Below are 8,225 nucleotides of genomic sequence, written 5' to 3' on the forward strand. Positions count from 1 at the left end.
CCGAATCCGTCCACAACTTTTTGAGATATTTTGTTCACAAACGGACAAACAGAGGTGAAAACATCACCTCGATCCACCTTTGGTGGCGGAGGTAACACACACCGGTCCATGAATTATAGTAAGGATTACTTTGACCGATGCCATCGAAGGTGTATGGAGGTTACGTTTCCACCTGTGTTTATCTGTCTGATTGTTTCTTTGTGAGCAGGATATCTCAAGAAGTTATGGACGGATTTGGACGAAGGTTGGTGGACAGGTTGGATGTGTGTCAAAGACGAATGAACTGCCAGGTAACTGATCATATTGAGAAGGAAAAGTAATAATTTCGTCAAAAGGTCAAAGGTCAGCGTAGCATAAAATCATCAATTTTCATCCGATTGACATGAAGTTTCAATTTACCATTTGTGTTTTGTCATCGAATTTTCAACAAACCTTTATTATGAGAATATGGAGAAGGCAAATTAATAACTTGGTCAAAAGGTCAAAAGGTCAAAGGTCAGCAACACAAAATCGTCAATTTTCATCCGATTGACCTGAAATTTTAAGAATTTGAATATTGAGTCACATAATTCATTCACCAATCAAAAGCTGATTTTTTTTTAGATCAAAAGGTCAAAGGTCAAGTGCTGCATAAAATCATCAACTTTCATTTTGTTTATTTTTTTCAACTGTTTTCATTATTTTGAGCATACGGAAGAAGACGAAGACATCTGAATACAAATGGACGCAGACAGGTTTTGCATTTTCAGATGCTTTCTATGTACCCTTGCCTGAGGAGAGGGTATTGCATTTGGGTCCGTTTGTTTGTTTGTTTGTTTGTTTGTTTGTCTATTTGTCTATTTGTCCGCACAGAATAAATATGATTTTCTCTGCAACCGTTGGTCCAATTGACAGGAAATTTTCACCACAGGTGCAACTCCACCTGTAATTTTTTAAAATCATGATTACGTCATCGGTCACGTGGTTCGGCCGCCATGTTGGAAAAACCGAAAACAAAATTGCATCTCTATATCTCCGAAAGCGCTGCATAGAAAAATTTTTGAGACATGGCTCATTGTAAAGATCTCTCCATGTGGAATAGCATATGTTAATGATGATGTCATAGGTGCTTCCATTATGACATCATAATTCGACGACAAGTACAAAACTTCATCCGATCAAGATGAAATTTCTTGAGCATCATCTAGGGATAAATTGGTGGAGAGAAAAAAAAATCATGACGTCACCGCGGTCACGTGGTTCGGCCGCCATATTTGTTTTAACACAAAAGCCTTAAAAATCACTGAAAACACATCCTGGTGAGGGTCTGCAATCTCTAATTGCTCTTTCTAGGTACTTCTGTTATTAAAAGTGGCCTTGGAAAAATGCTACGATAACATGAATGACGCTCAAGCTGCTATATATACACCTTAACGGCCATGCGGCAGGTGGCACTGGGCTACGTTACCAGTGGCAATCCAAAAAGATTGACCTGACCTAAAGTTTAGATCTTTAGAACTAAACTGATGCTGGACTTTAATTTAAACATCAAACACAGTGCTGACCTTGGGGGAAGTGATATAACCTCCTGGAGCATTCCAGATGCTGCTGCAGCCATCTTGTGACATCACTTTGTTTCTTTGCAATCAGTGGGGGATTCAGGAAAGATTCTTCGACTGCCACCATTACTGCCTTATGCTCCTGACGGGAAATCAACCAATGGAATTTTAAAGGTATATGTATAGATTAGAGATATGTAAAAATAAACAATTTGATTTACCGACATTTTATCTCACTTTGGGAACTTGACACCCATATAAGGCAAAGAAAAACATGTTTTGATATCCAAGTGAAGGAAGACCAAAATCTTTTGATGGCATCTTTTAGAAAGATTATTCACAAGCAATTCACAGAGTAATCAAAGCGGAATGCGAGATAGTTGTACAAGGATCAGGAAGTTAAAACCCATTTGTGCCAACACCACCTCCATAACATCGAGGTTCTTGCATGATAACACCACTCGTGATCCTGAATGAAAGCAATCCATTTGAGCAGAATCATTAACCGAGTATTCCACTAAAGAGTGGCATCCAATTCCCACTGGATTAATGCGAGTCAATCTTTTCTCATCACTTTATCTCTTGCATCCTTATTCCTTGGCAACTTCCATTAAAATCCCCATTTAGGGTCCGACTCTTGAAGTACCATCGAGTTTTCCAATCTACAGACCACTGAACTATGATTTTTTACCCTGGAATACGGTGCTTTTGCCAAGGCTGGTCTCAGAGCGCAACTGGTGGACCATTCAAAGGATATGTTTTATCAGCTCAAGATGGACAAAGATGTTCTCACCGTCGTTTGGGAAGTATTGAATGTTTTTGCCATGTTTCCTGAGGATGACACACACTTGGAAGAGAACCATGGCTCCGAGGTGATGACCTAATGCAGAAACTATCTTTTGGGCCCTTTTAATCATGGGTTTGTCCCCTATGCATCTTATCCAAGAGGCATTGCAACCTCATTTGTCAAGCAATTTCACTTTTTACTGTGTAAATGGAAAAATTACTTCGAAAGTTATCCAGGATGAATCTTTCTACCGGTATATCTTATGTTAAGAATAGATTACCTTCTTTGTTATCGTTTTGAATTATTGTCTGAGCCCCAAAACCAAAACAAACACTTGAAACTCAGTTTTTGCCTGAGGAGGAACTGCTTAAATCCCTCTATCCGGGCTCTCCCCAACATCTTTGTTCCTTTCACATTTCTTTCTACTTTTTCATATTTCTCTTTATTCATTCTAATTCTTGCTTCTCCTTTATTTCTCTCTTTCTTTATCTATCTGTCCAAGGAGAAGTGAATTATTGCAGAGATTTTTCTGGAAGGTTCACTTGGCTGCGCTTCGATGGGTTTGAGGGTTGCGGAGAAGCGGCTGAAACCCGAATCCTATCCAGGTTCCTCCTGATGACTCCATCTTTGCTCTTTACTTCTTCTGGTTCCTCCTGACGACTCCAATGCAATATTTGGTTTTCCGTTTCATTAATAAGTTGGGATCCTCGTTTTTAATTACAGGGTTCAGAACTCCAGAATACAGAGGGTTGCATATGCTGTACTTACAGTGCCTACGGAAAGTCTGCAAGCCCTTTGAAAAATTTACCAATTTTGTTGTCTTATGCCTTGGAATTAAAATGCATTAAATTAGACTTTTACCACCCCTTTTAACCCACAATGCATTGTAACCAACAACTTCCATGTGAAAAATAAATTCTACAAATTTCAGGAAATTAATAAAAAATGCAAAACTAGGAGATCTTGGTTGGACAAGTGTCCACCCCCCCCCCCCCCCCCCGAGTTAATACTCGGTAGAAACACCTTTTACAGCAATTACAGCTGTGAGTGTTGGGATCGGTCTCTACCAACTCTGCACACCTTGATTGGGCAATATTTGCCCATTTTTTTGTACAAAACTGTTCAAGCTCAGTCAAGTTGCGTGGGGAGCGTTGATCGACAGAAATCTTCAAGCGATGCCACAGATTTTCGATTGGATTTATGTCGGAGCTCTGACTGGGCCACTCGAGGACATTTATCTTTTTGTTCCTTAGCCACTCCAGTGTAGCTTTGGCTGTGTGCTTTGGGTCGTTGTCATGCTGAAAAGTGAACTTCCATCCCAACTTTCCAACAAATTTCCATGATCTTTCTTGGGAAAACCACATTTCCAAGCTGGCCTCCAAAGCCAGTCGCCGACTGGGCATCCTCCGTCGTGCGAAGTCCTTCCTCGGCACACCTGAGCTCCTCACCACATACAAGGCTTTCATCCGCAGCTCTATGGAATACTGTTCTCCCCTATGGGCTGGTGCTCCTGCCTCACACCTGGCTCGGCTTCACGCTGTTGAATCCAAAGCTTTCAAAATCATTGGAATCTCCCGCGATGAAGCTATCTCTGAGGGCCTTTCACTCACTCACCGCAGGCAGGTAGGTGGTCTTTCTGTCTTCTACCGACTCCTCTCCGGCCTTGCTCCCCCAGCTCTCTCTGTGCTCTGTCCCCCAAATATTCCTACAGGTCGCACAAGATCTGCCAGCAACCCTCTGATGGTTAAACTGCCGAAATCTCGGCTCTCTGCTCACCTTCACTCTTTCATTCCTCTTTTCTCCCGCCTGTGGAACAAACTCCCACACTCCCTTCAATCCCTCTCCTCCCTCCAGGTCTTTAAAACAGCTGTTCACCACCATCTCTTATCTTCCCCCATCCATAACCTTGATCTTTTCTACCCCCACTAATTCACCCCAGATCCACCTTGTTTGAAATTCCAACTTATTTCCTGGAAATCCTGGCAGTGTCCATATGTTTATACCTCTCCCACCCCCCCCCCCTTCACATGCCTCCCCCCCTTCACATGCCTCCCCCCCAAAGCCCTCTCCCTCCCACAGATCTCTCGATGTCTCCATGTCTCTCGGTCCCTGCTCTCAAATGTTGTGTTTGTGTCCTTCCCCCTCTCTCCCCATCTTGTCTACCGCTCCCGATGTTATTTGTTTTATGTGTCTGTTTGTCTTTCTGTGTGATTAATGTTCGCTCTTTCACGAGCCTCGATCTTGTATACAAAAAAAAAAAAAAACTTCAGTTTTCTTGCAGAGGGCAATGGATTTTCCTCTAGGATTTTCCTGTATTTTGCTCCATCCATTTTCCTGTCTATCTGCCAAATGCCACAGTCCCTGCTAATTAGAATTATCCCCATAACATGATGCTGCCACCACTATGCTTCACGGTAGGGAAGGTGTTCTTTGGGTGATGTGCTGTGTTAGGGTTTGCTCAAAATATAACGTTTTGCATTTAAGCCAAAAAATTCCATCTTGGTTTCGTCAGACCACAAAACGTTTTGCCACATGGCCTCAGAATCTCTGGGGTGGTTTTTTTGCATACCTCCAACGGGACTCAAGGTGGGCTTTTTTGAGTAATGGCTTCCTTCTTGCCACCCTACTGCACAGGCCAGACTTGTGGAGTGCTTGGGATATTGTTGTCACATGGACACAGTGACCAGTCTTTCCCATGAAGGCCTGTAGCTCTTTCAATGTTGCCATTGGCCTCTTGGTGTCCTCTCTGATAAGTCTCCCCATTGCATGGTCATCCAGTTTGAAGGGATGACCTGATCTAGGCAGGGTCTTGGTGGTACCATACGCCTTCCACTTCTTAATGATCGTCTTGACTGTGCTTCCAAGGAATATTCAAGGCCTTTGAAATATTTTTTATACCCATCCCGTGATCTGTGCCATTCCACAACTCTATCCCGGGAGGACTTTTGAAAGCTCCTTGGTGCTCATGGTTGAGTCCTTCCTGTGAAATGCACTGCGCATCAGAGGAAACCTACAGGATAAGCTGATTTTATTCTGAAATATTCACAATCACTGCAATTTAACACAGGTAGAGGCCAATTAACTTTGTGTGTGAATTTGAAGGTGAGTGGTTACACCTGAGCTAATTTACAATTGCTATTATAAGGGGGTGGACACTTATCCAATCAAGATAATCTGGTTTTGTACTATCAATTAATTTTCTGAAGTTTGTAGCATTTGTTTTTCACTTGGAAGTTGTGGGTTATGATGTCTAACTAAAGGTGGAAAAAGTCTGTTTAAATGCATTTTCATTCCAGGTCTAAGGCAACAAAAGGTGAAAATTTTGAAAGGAGGTGTAGACTTACTTTCGGCACTGTGTTTGTATATATTGTTGCGGATCTCACCGTCGGCCCTTTTTTCCCTTACCAAGGGGGGATTAATCCCCTTGTCTGTGACTGACCGACGTGAGTCCTGAAGCTGCCCAGCTCCCTCCAGAGAGGCAGGTGAGCAACCTCGTTCGAGACCGCGGACAAGATGTTATTTGCCGAGCGGATTAGCAGCCGCGGCTCGAACCATTAACAGAAACTAGACCCGATTCTTATGCGTTGGCCAAATCGTGCCACAGGTATTCAATGATGGAAAAGACAAGGACGAACGGACGAGGAAGAAGAAGAAAGCAAAAGTAGGAAATAACAGGATTTATTACTAACTATTATGTGCAAGACCAAAGAAACCAAGGAAGAAGGAAACATACAAAAATAAAGACAGAAGGAGCAGAGGACACAGTGCAAATATTAACTTATCTATACAGGCTTAACTTATACCCCAGGACAAGACAAAAGACAGACGACAGTCAGACTTACACAGGGATGATGACAGGAATGGCAGGAGGTGGATGGCTGGACGGATGAGGAGGTGGGACCACAGGGCTGGAAGGTTCAGCTGGACGCAGGAGAACGGCCGGGCCGGGAGTGAGCAGCCGCCGACTCTCCACACTTCCGTTCGCACGGCGGCGTTGCTTCGCGGCCGCGGGTCGAACCGCCGTTAAAGCTCAACTCCACCCAGCTGCGGTGGACTCAGCTGCGGTTGGTTCAGCTGCGGTGGACTCCTTACTCATCTGCTGTGGGGGGCTTCCTCGGTCCTCTGCTCCAACTGGACTCAACTGGGCTCTGGTGGACTGCCTCAGGTGAACTCTTACGCGCCTCTCTTCAATAGACTTGCGCAGGCGCTTTTATAATGCGCTTTGAGATCAATGCGCACCACGCCCGTGATGGTATCTCACCAGCCATGATTGGCTGGTGGGGGGCTCGCTGGCTCCACCTTCTGATGACGAGGGGCGGGCAACGCCCTTGTTCGTGGGCTTGACCGTGTGTTCAATGGAGGGTGAATGCAGTTGGCAATGCGAATGGCAATGACAGTTGGAAATGGAGGTTTTGGCAATAAATGCAGTTGGAAAGGGAGGTTTTGACAATAAATGCAGTTGGAAAGGGAGGCTTTGAGGGAATTTGAAAGAGGGGATCTATCTTATTTTAACTTGGTGCAATGCAGTGTCAATTAATGGGAGACAGAGCCTTAAACTAACATAGAATAAGAAATAACTATTTAGAAGGGTATATGATTTTCTACGTGCATGCGATGGATTAACTACGGGGACGACCTTTGACCTTTACACACAAAACGGAGGTATTTACAAGAATCATGACACTTACACAGGGTGATATTTACAAACAGGATTCTCAAATCCGCAACAATATATAGTTAATTATATAAAATGTGAACAGCTTTGAGTAAGCTGACACAGCAGACTGCTCACTGCTCCCTCTTATGTGGAAACTTGCAGTTTTGCAACACGAGAACTACACGTGCTCGATTTTTGAAGGTTAGTTCAGCTGGTGGGGAATCATTCACGTACACATTATTTGCGCTCCCTTCTTCAATGCGGCTCCCAGAGGCATACTTCTTGTCACATGTATAGGCCGTAAATAGTAAATGTAAGTACAAAATCACATTCATTATTAACTGTGTTCTAGCTGTGCTCACCAGATTGGAGATGAACTCACCTGAAGCTTAGCTGTTTCGTAAAGGCAGAGTCTTTTTTTTTTTTCTTGGTGTACAAAAGCTGAACTCATAGAAGAGCAAAGTGACAGAATATAGGAAGGAAAAAGCAAATGTACTGATGATGGATGGGATAGTAGGACCATAGTTGGGAACAACAAACAGAGGAATGAATGACTCGGTGGTGCAATGGTTAAGAGTGTACACTCTGAGTCTGGTAGGTCAGTGGTTTCAACCTGACCCTGGTGGAGTCATACCAAATATTTTTAAATGTTTATGTGCTGAGCTTCCCTGCTTGATGTTTAGCATTTTAAAATAACCAGAGGTTGGCAACTATAGTGTAGACTTAATAGGCCTAATGTATTCCCTCCCTCCTTTTCGTTAAGCTCTTTCCACAGGAACCCATATTATAATTGTTATTATTCTTCAGAAAAAGAGTAGAGAGAGGAAACACAGTAACCGGTAAATTTTACCTGGTTTCCATGCACCCTGTTTGTCGTTAAAGGCGGCAAAAAGGGTTGGCGTCAGGAAGGGCATCCGGCCGTAAAACATTGCTTCAAAAAGGGGACCGAAAAACAACAACAACCACGGTTCCCGAAAAAGGCCAACCCCCGCTTGCGGGGAAAAATGGCCTCTAAAGGTGGTTTTTTTTTTTGGTTTTTTTTTCCATGCACCGATGGACCGGGGTTGAGAACCATGCTGCCTCGACCCAGGTTCTTCGCAACCTGCACATGATTGTCTATTCGATGAAGCTCACATTTCCATTCAGTGGACATTTTTGATGGATGTGGATGGTTCTTTCACAAAAAGCTTTAAGTGAAACCTGCAGTGGCCTGCAAAAGTATTATTTATTTGAAAGGATACAA

General features: G+C 43.4%; 1 long non-coding RNA gene across 1 annotated transcript; it reads right to left on the reverse strand.

The window, feature by feature from the left end:
• Positions 1-598: 598 nt before the first annotated feature.
• On the reverse strand, positions 599-6,556 carry LOC137437405 (uncharacterized). The gene is made up of 3 exons (XR_010986525.2): positions 6,168-6,556; positions 1,545-1,680; positions 599-1,183 (listed from the first exon to the last, which is right to left on the reverse strand). It is a non-coding gene; the product is annotated as an uncharacterized LOC137437405 (long non-coding RNA).
• Positions 6,557-8,225: the final 1,669 nt, after the last annotated feature.

This window comes from Myxine glutinosa, chromosome 12, assembly GCF_964187855.1.
Source record: "Myxine glutinosa chromosome 12, kmMyxGlut1.1, whole genome shotgun sequence".
NCBI lineage: Eukaryota > Metazoa > Chordata > Myxini > Myxiniformes > Myxinidae > Myxine > Myxine glutinosa.